Below are 19359 nucleotides of genomic sequence, written 5' to 3'. Positions count from 1 at the left end.
GAGTAGCTTGTTGGAATATGTGTCCTCCGACAATAATGCGATCACGACTGTTGATCATGATGATCACATGTTTAAGTCTCATTAAAATGAATACAATTGGGAAGTAATATTGTTATCAAATCGGTCAACATATATCGGTAATGATTGGCTGACTAGAGTTTGACATTACTGTCGTGTGACGGTGGTGATCAGTTGACCCCCTAGGTCATACCTAAAGGGCAATACTCTTAATTGATTATTTAATTAATCGTATAATGTTACGAGTTAATTAAATTACTTGAAAATTGACGGACGATTTTGGAAGTAAAATTTACGTATCATATTGAAATGTGATTAAATAAGATACGGTCTGAGTAATTAAATTGTATAATTACTCGGATGAAATAAATTGTTTAATGTAACAATTAAATTGAATGAATTGATATAAATACAATATGTTGTGATTTATAAATTGGTAAAATTTTTGGCACAAGTAATTATGAAATTACTAAGTCAATTTTTGTATGTGACGTATTTTTATTAATACGTTGATTTTTAATATGATAAAAATACATAAACAAATATATGTGACATGTGACATGTAACATATAGACAATTGACAAAAATAATATGGACACCATATTATGCAAAGGGCCGAAAAATTAGAAGGTGTTTAGCTTATTATATGTTGTTTATAATTAGTGGAAAACACAATGATTAAAGGCATCCCTAGCCATGCAAACCTATTGTTCCTTGTGAAGAACAATTTCTCTATGCATTGGCTTCTTTTTCCTTCTCCTCTTACACGGTTTTGGGAAGAAAAATGCCATCATTGTTTTTCCTATTTTTTCACCTAATAACACTAAAAATGTTTAGTAGGGTATTCATTCTAATTCCATCATCAAAATAGAGATTTTCTAGAGAAATAAAATCCTCTCTTCTTCTCTCTAAAACCGAAAACACATAAGGGTTTTATAAAGTTTTTGGTTCAATTTTCTTCTAAATTTAATATTATAACTAGTACTTGTAATATTAATTTTAATTAAGAGGAGCCTTGGGTATAAAGCATAGGGAGAGATCTTACACTTAGATCTTCATTCTTCCATTGGAATAAGCTCAAGAACAAAAGAGAAAGGTGATCTCTTTTGTGCCCAAATATCCGAAATTAAATATGTAAGGACATAATTTCTCCTCTATTCATTTTATTGTTTGCATGCATAAGTTCCGTTATTAATTTTATGACAAATTATTAGACATATAAGAGTATGTTATAATGTATATGAATCTACATTTCCTTCAATTGGTATCCGAGCCACGGTTGTTTGCATGCAAATTGGTTAAAAGTTTTTCCGAGTTATATGAATAACAAAATAAAACTTGTAAAATTTGTGTTATTATGATATATCACGAAATAATTACATGCATGTTAATATTTCTGGTCCTAAAGTGTTTTAGGATTTTTGGGTTAATTTTTCGGATTTTTATTGTTCATATATAATAATAATGACATTTAAATGTGATTTTATGAGTAAAAATGTCATTTTTGGTCGAAAATTAGCTATACTTCGAATTTTAAGTTGATCTTTGGATATGTTATCACATATATTATTTTGAGATAACCTGTAATTTTTCATGATTTTTGCACTTGTTATGCTCGAAAAATGAATTTTTCATTATTAAATATGAATTTAAGAGAAAAATAGGTTAATATGAGTTAAATTTCGAATCTGGTCATAGAAAATTTATATGTTGTCACATGCAATTTTACAAGATGTGTGTAAAATAATTGGCTATAAAGAAGTCTTTTAGCATGATTTATGAATTTTTGAAGAAAAATGGCATAGATAGTGACATTATTAGTTGAAAATTAATAAAACATAACCTATGACTAAGGAAAAACGTCTAATGTTGCATTTTATTATATTTTTCAGATCTAAAATTGAAAAGTTAATGAAAATAATTTTTTCCATGTTTTTATGATTATTTTATTAAATATAGATAAACCGCAACATTGTTTTTCCGGAAAAATTTCCAAATTTTTAACCTAAGATTTTGAACATTATGAGTGTCATGGAATTTTTCCAGAATGTTCATGAATTTAAATTTCAAATTTTGAATTTATTTGAAATTTTTGGATTTATTTGAAGTTTAATGGCTTATTTTTGTAATTTTTGGTCCATTTATGAACAATTTTATAAATAAAGGTTAATTATGGTCAAATTATTAGTGAAGACTATATTTTGAGTCCTAAGAGGTTAGGGTAATTAACTTATGCATAAATATGAGTTTATGTATTTTTGTGATTATAAAATGTTGAAATCACGCAAAACCGTAAAAACCGAGTAATATACGATATTGGCTAATTAAAAGGCGATTTAGCATAAAAATTGAGCATGTTTATACATATTATAATGCTGCATTTTCTTATGATTGTCATAATTTTAATTTATGTAATTTTGAATTATGTAATTTTACTTAGTATGGCCTTAGATTTTAATTGGTATTTCCCGAAATGTATGGGAATATCGATTCGGTTGTAATTTTTATTGTGATCTCGTATCACCGTTTTGTAATATTTAATAGATTTATTTTATTTTAGTTACAAATGTATAATAGGAAATTATGTAATTTATTATGTAATTTTATTCATTCCAGAGTTCCAAAAGACGGATTTCTTCAAGAATGACGATACATAAAGACGGTGTTACCTCGAGATGCGTGCCACAACCGAAGTTCAAGGGACCAATGGAGTTGGTTTCCGAATATGTAATAGATTAATAGTTTTTCTATTTTAGGAAAGGCCATACTAGGATTTATTTATCTTTATGCTTGCATTTTATTTTATGTCACATGCATCGCTAAATCGCCATAACTAAACATGCATTGTCTTTTTATCGAGTTTATCGACCGTGTCAATTAGAATTATCGTAGTTCACCGCTTTAGTTCACTTAAAACGTGATAGATAATAAATTGACATGACCTCTCGCTAAAACAATTAATTGAGATATAGCCTTACCAAATAGTAGAAACCATGAAAACCTATTTCGCGAGGGAGTGCACTCGGCCCTACCGGGTACAAACCTTGTTACGTAGGGGAAGTGGGTGATGAATGTTAATCCACCGAATTCATGTTGATAAGGGATGTATCGGCCCTACCGTGCCCAAGTTGATATGGATTTGGATCATGGACACATTTATTCGAAATTTGGATTGACCTCAACAAAAAGTTTTTGATAAGGGATGTATCGGCCCTACCGTGCCCTTGTCAAATGTGTTTTGGGCTAAAGATAAATGTTAATGTAATATTATCAACCAAGAGTTCTAAAAGTAGAATCGATTAAGCGTTAATCCACCGAGTTATATTGATAAAGGATGAATCGGCCCTACCGTGCCTAAGTCGATATGAATTTGGGTCTTGGAATCATTTATTCTAGTTGGGTAGAGGTCACTAGAAAAATGCTTATAACTTGTTTAAATCATACATTTTTACGAGTATTATTAAAACGACAATTGTTTTACTCCTTATATTTTGTTTTGTAGACCACTTCTTTTTCATAACAAATGGCAACACCAACTCCTAATGCTACACCACTCGCTACTTCATCTTGGCTCCGATCCTTCATGGATCGATGTAAACTTGAAAAGAATGGGTCAAATTTCTCCGAGTGGGATGCCCAACTCAAATTAGCCGCCGAAGGTGACGACAAGCTTCGTTACCTTACCGAGGCCTCTCCACCCGAGCCCACCACTAGGTCCACCGCGGCCACTAGGGAAGCCTATGAGGCTTACCAAAAGGAGTCCGCCGCAATGAAAAATGTCTTAATATTTGCGATGGAGGCGGAACTCCAAAGGAGAGCCTTCAAAATGGGCAATGCTAATGAGATTTACTCCAAACTTGTGACCATGTTTTCACAAACTCCGCGGATCGTCCAATATGAGGCGGCCATGGCATTCTTTGATCTCGACTTCAAAGAGGGCCAAAAGGTTAGCCCTCATGTGCTCAAACTCATGGAGCTTGTCGAGACCTTGAAAATTCAAAAAGTTGAAATCCCCAAAGAACTCATCGTAGATAGGATTCTACACTCCTTGTCTAAAGTTAAGGCATATGTACAATTCCGGGTGAATTTCAACATGCAAGACAAGGATGTGTCTCTTGAGGAGTTGCACAAGTTACTTGTGCAAGCCGAGAGGGACATGGGGTTAAATGTGAACCCTCCCAAGGATGTGCTTAATATAAGCGCAAAGAGTAAGGGGAAGTTCAAGAAGAGTGGAAGAAAGGGTAAAAAGCAAGCTCCCACATTCACCAAAGCTAAGTCTTGTGAAGCTAGCACCTCCAAAGTCAAGAAGGGTCCTCTTGACAAATGCCATTATTGTAATGGCATGGGACATTGGAAGAGGAATTGTTCCAAATACCTTGGTGATATCAAAACTGGAAAGATCACTCCGGTAGAGGTAAATGACTAACCTTCTTTTGTGTTTCAAAATTCAACTATGGTATTATGATGCAAAGTTGTGATAATGTATCTCCCTTTTTTATTGTAAATAGGGCCGCCACCAAGCAAAGACAAAGGAAAAGAAAAGCAAGCATAAAAAACCATGAAGAAGCTAAGGATAGCTTTTATGGAGCTTTGTTTTTCATTGTCTTATTTTAAGTTATGTTTTGAATTTTAGAACTTTAAGTTTCCGTGTTCGACATGGAAAGGTATTTTGGATAATGGTTTGTATTTTGGATGATAGTGACTTGGTTTGCAACCCAAGTCACACGTTTTATCATTTATCCTTTATGTTCTAAAATTTCATCTTTAAATTGCTTGCGTTTTGAAACATAAGATTATTCACTTAAAGTGATCTAATAGACAAATATAATGACCGGTTTCATTATATGTCCACATGCTTAAGGCTTGTGTATGATCATTAATGAAGTGATTTTGAGTCTATGAACTCTCTTAAAGGTATGTCAACCACCAAGTACACATATGAAATCTATAACAATTAGTCAACCTATGAGGTAGTCCTCCTTATACTTCAACATCATTAATTTGTGTCTCATATGCTATCTTTGAATGTTTAGTGTATTCATTCTAAAGATAGAGTGGGAGAAAAATGAGGACACAACACACAAGGCAAGATATAATTGTGTACTTGTGTAAATGAAGATCTACGCAAGAAAGAATGATTTGAATGAAGGTATATCTATTTACATAGTATACCAAATAGATGAGATCTATAGTCTCAAGTTAGTTCTAAATGACTTAAGAGACCAAGTGGAATAATCACAAGAGTTTATTCTCAAGATAACTACACGAGGAGACCAAAAGAAGTTTTGGAAGAATAATGACTAATGTAAAGTCTTAACAAGCTTTTGACTAAGGTTATGAATCATTTGACCAATAGTTTCAATCATGAGTTTTACTTAAGAGCCTAAATGAATCATAGTAACATACTAGTTATGATCAAGTTGCAAAGATTGATATTCCGATATCTTCAATAGCCAACGTTTTAACCGCAAATGTCATTGTTTAACCTCCCTATGAAATGGTTAAACCTCCTTCCGAAAGGGTATTCCGAAGGAACTATTCTAAATATTATTTGTATTTGAATAATGACATTGCTACACATCATTATGACATGAGTGTGTTAGAGATTTAAAATCTCTTTCCGTAAGGTTGAGATGAGACCACTTCAAAATAGGCATTTTTGAAAGGATATGATGGGAACATATATGGTTTTATCCTAGTAACTTGGCAAAGCAATTTATATTTATATTCTTGACAAATTTCGATTAAGAAGTCATCTCGAAATATGTAGAATTGAGTGGGAGTTAGGAAATTCTCATGTGAAGACATAGAATTTAGTGGGAGCTATCATCCTTGAATGTATAAAACTCATTACTCATTAAAGAATGACGAGCTAATATCTTCTTTCATAAAGAAGCTTTTGAGTTTTCAATTCTTGATGAAAATGGACAATGATGAATCCAATTACATCATGGGATGTTGGATTAGTATTAAGAGATACACATCACATCAACATACGCGTAGGTTATTCGTATGAATGAAAATGGGATTACCATTAGCAGTCATGGTAGTTCATTGAACCTATGAACGGTTGATCTCATGATTATTAGTAACTAATGTTTCCGCCATTAGAATAATCATGTACATGTCCAATTATGAATCATATGCATAAGAGCATGATGATTGACTTGGTGAGCCATAATAGAAGCGTCATGAATTCTCGAGTAGAATCCGATGAGCGATTTCAGTGATTGACGGATGTTCTATTGTGTGTCAAGAGTTTGCACATATTGTAGAAAATCCGAGCACATATGAGGATTTATGAGAATCCCAAATCTTTCAAGCCCAGAAAGAGAAATGAGGAGTTTTGGAAAGATACTTGGTTAAATAAGAGGTTATTCAAAACAATCTTTCCTAATAAAGCTAGGACTTGTGAGAAGTACTAAGCTAATAATCTTGTCAATTGTTACAAGATTCTACAAAACATATACCTAGTGCATTGTGTGTGGATGGAATACTTGATCGGTACAAGTTGTATTATTCATCACAAATTCGTTCATTATGAGATGATCGATAAGAAAGTTCTTTCAAGTTAAAGAACCAAAACCAAGGTCGAGAACCTTGATGTATGCTTGGTAAAATTCATGGTATGAGAACATGAATGTGAAGGAAATTGCAAGTGTAAGAAGTTTGAACACGTGGACACATGGGATGTTAAACTTCTATTGCAATCGATAAGTGTTTACACTTATGATAAACATCACAAGGTTGTAATATGATATTGACTACCCGAGTGTGATGTCGACATTTGTCGTTTGAGTTATTATTAACTCACTTGGTACATTGTTATATCCAAACGGGTTGTGGAGACAATTGAACCCCGTTAAAGTGAACATGGATTAACATTGTTTATGCCCATAGTTACTTATATGAGGTGACGTCTCGAAGTGACTAGAGTGTGATGCGATTGATGGCAAGTTCAAGTGCCATAGAGTCATGTGTGATGACTAGTCGATCACATAGGCGGATTGTTAGGAACATTTTGTCGGGCCTTATGACCGCTTATAGAGTTCTCGCAAATTTATATAGCCTGGTCGTGGCGAGAGCTACTATAGTATTCAAATGAGTCGATTCTTTTGACTAAAGACTATTCACCTAAGATGGCACAGTTTGATTAACTTTGATTTGTGTTACTACGACCTTCGTAAATGGGGTCAAATGGGCATATTTTGGGTTATGATGGTCAGTGCTAGTCGAAGGGAATGAGTGCGATAGGAATTGTCCACCCCTAGTCAGGGTTATAACAATATCTCGGGGCCACTCGAGGAGTAATGAATCGAAATGCGTGGCCACGCTCGGATGGCATCCGAGTGGATAAATCCGGTCAATCGCTTATTCTCCGGATCGAGGAAACCACTCTCGATATGATCACTTGCAAGTACGACCTGAAAGACACCTTGCATTGAGTGGGAGATAGTAATAGGACAAGAGAATTGGTGACGCACACTTGTCGAGGACAAGTGGGAGATTGTTGGAATATGTGTCCTCCGACAATAATGCGATCACGACCGTTGATCATGATGATCACATGTTTAAGTCTCATTAAAATGAATACAATTGGGAAGTAATATTGTTACTTCACAACCGGTCAACATATATCGGTAATGATTGGTGACTAGAGTTTGACATTACGTCGTGTGACGGTGGTGATCGATTGACCCCTAGGTCATACCTAAAGGGCAATACTCTTAATTGATTATTTAATTAATCGTATAATGTTACGAGTTAATTAAATTACTTGAAAATTGACGGACGATTTTGGAAGTAAAATTTACGTATCATATTGAAATGTGATTAAATAAGATACGGTCCGAGTAATTAAATTGTATAATTACTCGGATGAAATAAATTGTTTAATGTAACAATTAAATTGAATGAATTGATATAAATACAATATGTTGTGATTTATAAATTGGTAAAATTTTTGGCACAAGTAATTATGAAATTACTAAGTCAATTTTTGTATGTGACGTATTTTTATTAATACGTTGATTTTTAATATGATAAAAATACATAAACAAATATATGTGACATGTGACATGTAACATATAGACAATTGACAAAAATAATATGGACACCATATTATGCAAAGGGCCGAAAAATTAGAAGGTGTTTAGCTAATTATATGTTGTTTATAATTAGTGGAAAACACAATGATTAAAGGCATCCCTAGCCATGCAAACCTATTGTTCCTTGTGAAGAACAATTTCTCTATGCATTGGCTTCTTTTTCCTTCTCCTCTTACACGGTTTTGGGAAGAAAAATGCCATCATTGTTTTTCCTATTTTTTCACCTAATAACACTAAAAATGTTTAGTAGGGTATTCATTCTAATTCCATCATCAAAATAGAGATTTTCTAGAGAAATAAAATCCTCTCTTCTTCTCTCTAAAACCGAAAACACATAAGGGTTTTATAAAGTTTTTGGTTCAATTTTCTTCTAAATTTAATATTATAACTAGTACTTGTAATATTAATTTTAATTAAGAGGAGCCTTGGGTATAAAGCATAGGGAGAGATCTTACACTTAGATCTTCATTCTTCCATTGGAATAAGCTCAAGAACAAAAGAGAAAGGTGATCTCTTTTGTGCCCAAATATCCGAAATTAAATATGTAAGGACATAATTTCTCCTCTATTCATTTTATTGTTTGCATGCATAAGTTCCGTTATTAATTTTATGACAAATTATTAGACATATAAGAGTATGTTATAATGTATATGATTCTACATTTCCTTCATAGCTGCCATCTCCAAGGGGACATATGTGATCCAGCTTCCTAGCGGATTTAAGTTATCATTATATGATTGCTATTATGTACCCAGTCTTTCTAAAAACATTATTTCTGTTTCTGCGCTTGATAAACTTGGTTTTTCATTTGTAATAGAGAATAATTCTTGCATTTTCTCATTACACAATATGATTTATGGCAAGGCAGTCTCCATGAATGGAATTTATGTTTTAGATCAGACCAACGAAATATTACACGTAATGAATAAAAAGTTAAAGGTTGGTGACAAAGATCAAACGTATCTATGGCACTGCCGTATGGGACACATTAATGAGAAACGCGTAAAACAGCTCATCAAACATGGAGCTATCTCGGCCTTTGATTTTCAATCATTTGGCACGTGTGAATCATGTCTCATCGGTAAGATGACTCGGATTTCCTTCAAAGGTGTTGGAATGCGCGCTGCTGACCTATTAGGGCTCATACACACGGATGTATGTGGTCCTATGTCAATCACCGCACGAGAAGGCTATAGGTATTTCATCACTTTCACGGACGATTTGAGTAGATATGGCTATGTCTACTTAATGAAGCACAAAAGTGAATCCTTTGAGAAATTCAAGGAATACCAAAATAGGGTACAGAACCTGTTGGGTAGAAAGATAATAACACTGCGTTCGGATCGTGGTGGCGAGTATCTTTCTCACGAGTTTGATCAACACCCAAGGACTGTGGGATTGCCCTACGCTTAACTCCACCGGAACACCTCGGTTGAATGGTGTGTCCGAACGGAGAAATCGAACACTACTTGATATGGTTCGATCCATGATGAGTCACACGGTTTTACCGATTCATTGTGGGGTTATGCTCTTATGTCGGCTGCTCTAATACTTAACCGAAGTCCGTCTAAAGCTCATGACAAGACTCCATATGAACTATGGAAGGGAACGGTCCCTAACTTGTCCTTTATACGGGTTTGGGGCTGCGAGGCTTATGTCAAGTGGAGACCTAAAGATAAGCTCGGCCCGCGATCGGTCAAGACATACTTTATAGGTTATCCTAAAGGATCACGTGGTCATTACTTCTATTCGCCAACCGAACAACGTGTTTTTGTTGCGGCTAGTGCGACATTCTTAGAGAAGGAATTTCTCGAGAATGCAAAGAGTGATAGAACCTTCGACCTGTCGGAGATTCCAGAACCAAACACCGAGCAACCATTGGAGGAACCAATTCCTTCTTCCTGGCTGCGGTGAATATTCCTGAGGAACCTAGGAGGTCGGGTAGAGTCTCTATTCCTCCGGACAGATACATCGGTATGGTCGAGGAACATGACATAGATGACGTTCTACTCTTAACGAGTAGTGAACCCGCAACCTATAAAGGTGCCATGACAAGTTCTCGACTCAAAGCTATGGCTTGAGGCCATGCAATCCGAGATGGACTCCATGTATGAGAACAACGTGTGGGATCTTGTTGACTTACCCGCTAAGGTTCGTCCCCTTCAATGCAAATGGCTTTACAAGATAAAGCATTCTGTGGAAGGTCAACAAGATATCTACAAAGCACGACTAGTTGCTAAAGGTTTCACCCAAGTGCCAGGTTTGCACTACGATGAGATTTTTGCACCCGTAGTTATGTTGCGTTCCATTCGGATTATCTTAGCGATCGCCGTTTTTCATGACTATGAAATTTGGCAAATGGATGTGAAAACCGCCTTCTTAAACGGTTTTTTGGAGGAAGAGTTGTACATGGTACAACCCGAAGGTTTCATCGATCCCGAACATCCTAAGAAAGTGTGCAAGCTTAAGCGTTCCATTTATGGACTTAAGCAAGCATCAAGGAGTTGGAATCATCGCTTCGACCAAGTGATAAAAGAAAATGGATTTACTCGATCCGTCGAGGAACCATGTCTATATATCAAGTCGAGTGGGAGCAAGATTGTCTTCCTAATATTGTATGTTGACGACATACTCCCGATTGGGAATGACATACCTCTCTTAACTTCGGTGAAAGTATGGTTAAAGAACCATTTCCAGATGAAAGATCTGGGAGAGGCACAGAGAATTCTAGGCATCCGTATCTATCGAGATAGATCACGACGGATGTTATCTCTCGCCAGAGTCTTACATAGACAAAGTCCTAGAGAGATTCAACATGACTAACTCCAAGAAGGGGTTCCTTCCTATGGCTCCAGGGGTGCATTTGAGCAAGTCTCGTGCACCGAGACACCGGAAGAGAAAGAGCGCATGACACGGATTCCTTATGCTTCAGCTATAGGATCAATCATGTATGCCATGATATGCACACGTCCGGACGTGGCATATGCATTGAGTATGACAAGTCGATTCCAACAGCAACCAGGTGAACCACATTGGTTGGCTGTCAAGAACATTCTTAAGTACCTACGGAGGACTAAAGATTGGGCTTTGACTTATGGAGGCGAACAAAAGCTATGCGCAACCGGTTACGCAGATGCTAGCTTCCAAACGGATCGTGATGACTCGAAATCTCGGTCGGATTCGTTTTTACTCTTAATGGCGCTGCATCAATCACCGGAAGAGTTCGAAACAAACTCATATAAAGCAGATTCTACGACTGAGTCCGAGTACTATGCCGCGTCTGAAGCAACAAAGGAAGCGATATGGATGCGTCAATTCTTACATGGGCTCTCTGTAGTGCCTAGTTCGAATGACCCGATCACCATCTATTGCGACAATAGTGGTGCCATCTTCCAAGCTAAGGAGCCAAAATCTAGCAACAAGTCTAGACATGTACAACGGAAAGCTCATCTAATCCGGGATTACGTGGAGCAAAAGACAGTAGTGATAGAAAAGATTGCTACAGATGATAACATAGCAGATCCTCTCACTAAAGCATTACGACAAGATAAGCATGAAGGGCACGTAAATTCCATGGGAATCAAACGTGTTCCTGAGTTGTAGTACTCTTTTATGGATCAGATTCATTCTCCTTTGTACTCTATACGACATCATCGTTTTGATATTTTATATATATATATATATTTTGTTTTTTTCATGTGGAATTGTACGACAATTTTGAACACCACAAAGTGAACTGAACAAACATCATATCTTGTTAGTCCTTAATTGCCCACATGAGCTGATAACTCTGGAAATTATTCTGTGACGTTGGTTGATGGTGGGTTCAACGAGCCATAAGTCAACAGGTTGACTGACCAATCACAGAGGCGATTTATACGGATATTTCGTAGGACACAATTGTGACATCGACGTGGAGTCCTAAATGTTTTATAACATTCGTTGCCCGGTCGTGGATAGGACTTCCATAGTGATCCTAAGAGTCGATTCTTAGACTATCGACTGTCTCTTGAGACTACGGCAGATTTTGGGTGACTTTGGTTTCTTTCTCACGGTCATCCGTAACAGGGGGCCAAGTAGATTTTTTCTGGGTCATTTCATGCTGTGCTTAGATCGGAAGGAGTCGAGTTGAAGGAAATATTCAGCCTTTATCGGTACTCGATATTTCTCGGGGCCACTCGAGGAGTCAGAATCGAAATGCATGGCCATGCTCGGATACGGATTCGTTTTATCAGTTAAGTTACTCTCTAGTCGGGGAAACCACTCTAGATACAGATCGATTGTAAAATACGACCTTTGTGGATCCAGATCTGCAAATTGTTTTACATTGAGTGGGAGAAATTTTAAATGAATATGAGAATCGGTTATCGCACCTACACTTGTTCGGACAAGTGGGAGTTTGTTGGAGCTGGGTCCTCCAGTTAGTGCGGATAACGTCATTGCACATACACTTGTACGGACAAGTGGGAGCTTGTTGGGGTTGGTGTCCTTAACAATTAGTGCAAGGACTTATAAACCTCTAAAAGGATCAAAGGGCATATTTTGGTATTATTATCACTTGATCCACGTTTATCAATAACGGTTGGCTTGCTAGATAAGTTTGACGTTATTGTCATACGGATGGCGGTGATCAACTGGTCCCTAAAAGTCACACCTATAGGATACGTTCGAGAGATGTGACAAGATGAAAATACTTGTCATGTAGATGCCAAAATTGACTAACCAGTTAGTCCGAGTTATTTGACTAAGTAATTAGTCAAATATGTGATGTTGAGATATTATATTTAATACGGATTAAATATCATGGGCTAAGGCGAATTAACCGGTTAATTCGTAAAATTAAATATACGTGATTTATATTTAATTAAATGTATATTAAAATAAATTATACAATACTGTTTTTTTTTTGTCGGACACGTATTAATAATTCAGCTAACCCGTATTATTAGCCGATGCCTTAATTTCCGATAACCGATAACAGTTTATAATATAAACCCGTCATATACATTTTAGCGATTTTGCGAACCAGACCATGAGCCAAGACTAAAAGGAAGTGGAAGCCCACTTCCCTAGGTAGCCCATGGCCGGCCGAGTGAGAGGGAACAAAAGGGAGGGTTTCTCCTCCCTTCTAACCAAATCAAAACATTTGTAAAAAAACTAGGGTTTCGAGAGAGCATTTTTCTCTGTAGAAACCGAGATCTCACATCTCAAGCAAAACACACATCAGTTCTCCCTATATTGCAAGGCAATCGGAGAACACTGTTCTAGCACAAGGGCATATCTCGGACAAGGTCTTGGGTGCAACAATTAGGAGGGAATCTCATTTGATTTCTGTTCTTTACGCCGCACTATAAGGACCCGAGGTTGATTCTAATTCCTTATCGTTTCCATTTTGTTTTTATCGTTTTATGACTATAAATTGCATGTATAAATTTACGTTATAGTCCTGCAATTAAAGGGTAGTATACGGATATTAACCAACAACTCTTTCCTTGCATTCGCGTCGAGCATCACTAATCGATTTTCTTAGTTCTTCTCGTTCCGTCAACATGTAAGTCTGAGGGTGTATTAATCTCTCTTTTATTTATTGTACTTTTTATTTTTCGTATAACAATTGTAAGGTTTGTGTCGAAAGTACCTCATTAAAACCGATTTCTAAAACCGTCTTTAAAACCTTTTTTGCGGATTTCCGTGAGATGACGTCGAGAAAAGACGCAGAATCGCTGCGCGCCTCTTCGAAGGAGCGCGGCACCTGCTGCGCCTCTTCGTGAGGCTGCCGCAGTTCCTGCTTCTTTTCTTCTTCCTCCGTCCTCTGTAATTCGTATCAAATTTACTTCTTTTGTTTTGTTCGTCTGTTAATTCTTCGTCTTAATGTCATAATAATTCATATGTATATTAACCATCATCATTAACATGCTTTAATCGTCATAAATCCGACTCAAATCCCAAATAATCAATATTTGCGGGTTTTCGTCATTAAATTCAATTCGAGTTTTAGAGATTCAATTTCGTTCATATTGAGTTTCTGGAATTTACCTTTGATATATTTGCATCTATGTTTAGTTGTTAATTCGTCATGTTTATCTAATTAATTGTTAGTTCGTTTCACCGATGTCACTAATTAATCGTTCATTAACATCGACCCTTCACATAATTAATCTGTTTTATTTCCGTCTCAATCATGTTTCATTGTTTTTATGACTTCAATCATATGTAAATAATCTGCTAATCACTTTTATCCGAGTCCGATAATCAAATCAATCCATTAATTTACCAATTAACATTAACGGTTTGCAGTTCCGGCTTCACAGCCAGAACTCACCCTTGGAACAGACGCAGCAACTGCTGCGCCTCTTCCAAAGGGCGCAGTGCCTGCTGCGCCTGTTCCAGGTTGAGTTCTGTCTCTGAACTCCGTTTTGCCTTGACATAATTAATTAGCTTACGTATTAATCTACTATTATCCGTATTATTATCGCTAATTTCTGTTCGTTTATTTCATTAATTTTATTGTTTTATTGTTTTATTCCTTTTTCTCAAATTATCCGTTTTAAAGGTATTTTCGACATAAATCGCCTATTCCGTTGTAATTAATGTAATTTTCTTTATTGTAATTTTCGTTTATTGTATTTCTTTTGTTGTTTGTATGTTTTCACATGTAAATAAGCATTAAATCCCAACTTCGACCCAATTGTATGCTAAATTACATGTCAACCGACTTAGTTAAATCTTCACATGTTAGGATTAAAACTTGGATGTTGCATTGCATGCATATAGCCGACGATATATCAAGTACGAATAACTTCCCTAATCATTAGTAGAGGCCGCTATCGAGGCGGGCGGGATTAGGTGTTCGATCAAAAGAGCTTCCTAATACGTACCCTCACCCCTTACTCCAGATCTCCGTGAGCACCCGTGTTCATTGGCATCCACGAGAGTCATTCTAGACATAGAATGCTAAGGGTAACGATTGCTTAGTGTTCATGTCACTACTTTGTGTCTTGACATGACACGAGGTACTCGAACGGTTCCAATTTCCCATAAAAATTGGTGGCGACTCCATACAAAATGCAAACGCTTGTTTCGCTTCTCACCAAGCGCCCCCGTGGGCGGCCCGCTGTCCACATCTTGTAATGTTGGAGCGGGTATTTTTTTTTAGAAGTGAAGGATTTACTTCAGCCTGGAAACAGGAAGAAAGAAAAAGATTCAGAAAAAAATGAAAAAAAAAAAGGGAAGTTGTTTACCTGGCAGAATGTTCTGAAGTGTGCAGGGTGGTCGATCGACAGCCCTCATTGGTCGATCGACCACCAGTTCAAATTTCGAAAAAAAAAAAAAAAAAAAGGAAAAAGAAAGAAACAGAAATAGAAAAATGAAAAAAAAGAGAGAGTCTTGAAAATAATAAGTCTTGGCTGAAATAAAACACGCCTCATGTGTTTACCTCTTGATTTGGAGGCGTCCGTTTGGATTTGTGAGTTGCCTAGTCAATGAAGGCATGTTCTTTTTGTTGAGTTGGAAGAACGGGATTCGGTTTCTGATGGTTCGTTAGGTACTAGCTTGGCTCTTACCTTCACTTTCCCATAATTGTTTTGCCTCTTCTTTCCCACTTAGCCTCACATTTCCAAATTTTGCAATGGTTCGGCATGTGATAGTCCTTGACGGTGGTTATGCGTATGTACGGTAAATAGAATCGCTATTCATGCTAGTCAAGCATACATGTTTTGTCGGTCGCAGTCTAGGTGAGAGACTATATTTTTCTTCCCTCCCTTTATATAATATCTTACCATTTGCTTTGCTGAGAGAAGAGCGATCCGGGAGAGTCCGACTGTATGAGTCTTGCAAGGTCGAACGCCCGACTTAATTCTATGATATGCATAAATTTGTTCGCTTGATTTAAGCTTCGCAGTAGTTGACTTTGGGCATTAAATGGTTTGGCATTGACTTGTAGTTAGCTCTGAAATGTACTCCTTTCCATTTAGTTTCATACGGGTCATAGTGCTTGCTTGGGGACAAGCAAGGTTTGGTTTGGGGAGATTTGATACGTGCATATTCTATACACTTTATCTGCGGTTTTGGCACGTATTTTCATGCATAATTGATAGCTTAAGGCTACTATTTCTCCCGAAACGGTTTACTTTGCATTTTCTATGATTTATTGTAGGAATGCGTGGAAGTAGGCTAAATCAAGCCAAGTTCGTCCTCCGGAAGCGAGTTCAAGGAAGCTAAGAGGAAGGAGAGTTCATTCACTCACCTTGAGATGCGTGCAAGGAGTGAAGAGTCATTTTGGAAGCATCAAGGAGCCACTGCACAGCATTATCAGTCGATCGACTAAGCCTTTCAGTCGATCGACCACTGGATCTCGCAGGCGAGTTATTGTTCACAGCGTGTTCGATCGATCGATCGGCCAACTCACCGATCGATCGACGATTTCGAGCTGATGTTTAATTTTCCGTGTTAGACTTTTAAAAGCCCAACTTGTAATTAACTTTCAGTATCTTTTTATCAGAGCACGCAAAGAACTTTTAGGTTATGTCATTCATTCTGAAAAAACTCAGTTTTCAGATCTAGCTTGAGACGGAAACCTTTGATTCGAATGCTTTGTTCTTGATATTCAATTAGTAAGCCTTTTATGCAATTTTTCCTTTTCTTAATTTCACTTGTTATTTTGATTCTTATTTCATCAATTAATTTCAGCAATTGATTTCTTCCCCTTTGTGTTAATTAGATTTCATTATGTCAAAGTTGTTCTTCACTATTAATTTCGTAATTAGTGTAGTTATGATTATGCGTAGGTAACTCCTTTGATTGGGAATTAGGTGAGCCATGGTATAAAATTAGGATAGTTGTGTAGTTTGGGTTCTTCCGTATTGGTCTTGTTATCTTTTGATGGATTTCTTGTTAGGTCGAAAGATTGGTAATTTGATTTATCGCTAGATTTAGAATTTCTCTTGAGTGAAAACTTTGATAAACTCTAGGGAATTATTGGACCGTGAGGTTATTTGAGCTTTGATCGAAAGACTAGCTTATTTTCCCTGAGACCGTATTATGAGAACTCTGATGCTTGACTGACCTGCTTTTTGCCATGGTGAACCGAAATTCCCGATCCTCTTTTTTTATCTTGTTAAGAATATTCATTTAGCAATTAGCCAGTTAATCAATCGATTTCAAAACCCCCATTTTATAGTTACTTTATAGACTGAAAAATAGCAAACAAAATCAACCTTGTCTCTCTGTGGTTCGACCCTTACTATCACTAGCTATAGTTTTAGTTTGGAATTATAAATTTATTTTTGGTACTAAACGACGGTATCAGTTGTCAATCATACCAACAAAGTAAAACATGATGAATAAATGAAGATGATTAACAATAATTAAAAAGGGATTAAGAGAATTATACCTACTAATGATTCCAGTAATAAAGCAAAGAATAATAGAAGTACTTGATGATTGATTGGAAGGTTGTCAATCTCCCAATAATAACCCAAATAATCTTCAATTACCCAAAATAAAAGATGAACAAAAGAGAGATTAAGGAAATGAGATTTGTATTAAGACTTGATTAAAAGTTGATTACAAGATTAAAGAGAGATTAGATTGATATAAACTACACTAAAGATTGATAAGAAGAACATGATTATCTAATTAGACTAATGGGGTATTTATAGTGGGGATTAGGTACACAAATTAGGGTTTACTAAGGGCTTAAATGACGATTAAGTCCTTGAGGAATCGCTCCTCCCAGAAAAATATGCGAGTCTCCTTTTTGCCGGTCTTTCCGAGATATGCGCATCCTTCATAGAACAAGAAAAATAGAAAGTTGCTAGAACACAATCAGAGCATCCAAGGCACGGGACGAGCGGATTCTCTGGCTTTTGGACGAGCGGATTCATTGGCTGGACGGGCGGATTGTGGCCTTGTTGGACGAGCGTCCCTATGGCAAAGACGCTCGGATTCCTGGTCTTGGACGGGCGTCCCGAGGGCAATCCGCTCGGATTCTGAGTCAGCTTCTTTCTTTCTTCTTTTCTTCCTCCTTCTTCCAATAATCCTCGGGGATTTTGTCGGAGATGCAAGGATGTTTTCTCATCATTGCTCAACTACTACAATATGTACAAAGGCCTTCTAGTCTTGTCTTCTCTTTGACGCTTGGTCATTGAATTCAATCAATTTAGCTCTATTTTGCCATGAAAATGCAAGGTTTGCACTCCTTTCCTACTAAGGGGACAAAACCTCAAAGAATATGCAAAAACAAAGGACTAAATACAATAAATGACTTAAATATGCACTAAAAAGCATGGGAACAAGGCTAATTCAGGGACTAAATACGCTCAAATAATGGTCACATCATAAACCTTCCATTGGAAGGAAAAGAGGGGTGCTTCCCTTGGTGAACCACTTGATTCTTCGTTCATAGCCTTCAAAGGTAATCCAATGGTGATGTCGGAATATTAGCATCTCATTAATCTTGGTAGTACCCGGAAGGGGTACATATGCGTTGTTGTTGTTAAAAGATGGATTAAAGAACTTGGCAAGTCTTGTTACTAATCTTCCATTAACAATGTGAATCATACCACCATCATCTCCATTCCGTAATTGCGCCCATCTCTCAAGAAGTACTAAGGGGGCCTTTGAAAGGATACCCACTCCTCCCTTGTATCTTCAAATAAGACTCCATAAAGATTAGATCAAGTTCGTTGATAACCACGGGGACGCGGTGAGCTATAAGGGGGCTTGCTATAAACCGGTAGGTGAGCCGGATGATTGGATTTTGGATATAAGAGGCCGAGCATTCTTTGATTGTTTAGAAATCGCGGCCCGTAAAGGCTCGCCAAAGCGAAGCTATGCTATAGTTCCGGGGTTTTGATGTACGGGTAGGCAATACCTCAAGTCCCAATACATCAACAAATTCTACAAGGGTCATCATTCTTATTGTGTTCTCAAGTCAGAATTCAACACAAATCGTCTTGTTTAGGGTTGATATTTTCATAAAACTCAAGAATTCGAGGACTAAAGGTCGATATGTAGGCTCATGCATGTTGAACATAGTCGAAAGACCAAATAGTTCAAAGAGTACCTCGATTTGATGGTATATCCCTAGTTTCCTTAATGTCTCATGGCAAATGAACTTAGTTCGAAGAATATTCTTACCTAGGAGACGGTGAAAGACGATTCGCTGAGCATCATTAACAAATTCGATGTTTGAGAACTCATTTAACCTTGAAAGATCGATGATTTCTTCATT

The sequence above is a fragment of the Silene latifolia genome, chromosome 9, assembly GCF_048544455.1.
Source record: "Silene latifolia isolate original U9 population chromosome 9, ASM4854445v1, whole genome shotgun sequence".
Lineage (NCBI taxonomy): Eukaryota > Viridiplantae > Streptophyta > Magnoliopsida > Caryophyllales > Caryophyllaceae > Silene > Silene latifolia.
The sequence above is the reverse complement of the archived record's forward strand: the minus strand, read 5'-3'. Positions refer to the sequence as shown.